Raw genomic sequence first — 1,579 nt, 5'->3', positions numbered from 1 at the left:
TGCTGTTTCTTCCTTAAAGATGCCTTTAGACTCAATGCCATGGAGTAAAAAACTAATATCTTAAAATCCACTGAGTCTTTATATTAAAAACCATTACCTTTGTAATTTTTAGATTTTTGAAAGAATCATATATTCAGATTAAGATTGATTTTCATCATCTTAAAGAGTTCACTATATCAACAATATTGTCTTTTCTAAATATCTTTATTTAAGCACCATTATTACAAACATGTTTTTAGTTGGATCTTAGTTATAAAAAAGAACACCCCCTTTCACCAGTGCAACATTCCCACCACCAATGCCTCCCCACTCTCTACTCCCCCTCACCTTGCCTGTATTCGAGGCAGGCATTCTATTTTTGTCATTTACTACCATTGTCATGATTGTTGTCAGTGTAGTTACTTCTCTAACTGGACTCACCAATATTGTTGATCAATATCTAATTTGGTTTGATAACTATGCAGGAAGAATTTTTAAAAAGTAATTGTTTGATGGAACTTTTAAAATAACATTTTAAGCTTTTCGTACTCCAAGGTAATAGATGATGTAATGCACATTTTCAATTACATTCAATTACATAAATCTAACTTGGCCATGAGGAAATCACAAGCTAGAGGAGAACCATACTAACTACATTATATTAGCATTATATGATATTATATCTAATTAGCTTAAATATGGGTGTGTTTGCGCTCACTTTGGCAGCACATATACTAAAATTGGAACAATACAGAAATTAGCATGGCCCCTGCGCAAGGATGACACACAAATTCGTGAAGCATTCCATATTTAAAATATATATGGTGTGTTTAATAATAATATTAAAATGTGATGTTTATTAATAAAAATAAAGACAATATCCAAATTGCCCCTACCATCCTTTGTTACAGCATATTGACCAATTGAAGCTTATGGAAGATTTGATAATATTGAGGAAAATGATGTTGGGTGAGTGGTTATACCAAAGCGCACTGATGCTCCTTAGAAGTAGACTAGATGTAAAGGAAAATAACAATCAATGGGAAGTCAAATATGAAAACCACAAAGTTGTCACCTAGCATGCAAGGACAAATAAAAACAAGGATCAAAGGGCTGGAGCGATAGTGCAGTGGTAGGGCATTTGCCTTTCATGCAGCTGATTCAGGATGAACCTCAGTTTGATCCCCGGAGTCCCCGGAGTCCTTGGCGTCCCATATGGTCCCCCAAGCCAGGAGCGATTTCTGAGCACATAGCCAGGAGTAACTTCTGAGTGTCACCGAAGGTGGCCCCAAAACAAACAAACAAAAAACAAGGATCAAGACAAGGATTTACTTTGATATCCAAGTAACTAAATTTCATATTTAAAAAATTCCCGACAAAGGTAAGTCTGTTAAGTGAATCCAGAATAAAATTAGGAAAACATAGCCTGCATTGAATATGACAAGAAGGTTAACTTCCTAAACTCTTCCGAATTTCTGATTCTATAAGAAATGTCCCTATCCTTTCTATTAAGAGTTCTACATCATCCTGAATAGCAGTAATATCTTCCTCACCTAACCTCTTGGCTACTAAGTTAAATCACAACATAACCAAATAGGAA

At 34.9% G+C, this 1,579-nt stretch overlaps 1 non-coding gene across 1 annotated transcript; it reads left to right on the top strand.

The window, feature by feature from the left end:
- The first annotated feature begins 689 nt into the window (after positions 1 to 689).
- On the top strand, positions 690 to 793 carry LOC126021661 (U6 spliceosomal RNA). Its single transcript, XR_007500156.1, has one exon. It is a non-coding gene; the product is annotated as a U6 spliceosomal RNA (small nuclear RNA).
- Positions 794 to 1,579: the final 786 nt, after the last annotated feature.

The sequence above is a fragment of the Suncus etruscus genome, chromosome 10 (assembly GCF_024139225.1).
Source record: "Suncus etruscus isolate mSunEtr1 chromosome 10, mSunEtr1.pri.cur, whole genome shotgun sequence".
Classification (NCBI taxonomy): Eukaryota; Metazoa; Chordata; class Mammalia; order Eulipotyphla; family Soricidae; genus Suncus; species Suncus etruscus.
The sequence above is the reverse complement of the archived record's forward strand: the minus strand, read 5'-3'. Positions and strand labels throughout refer to the sequence as shown.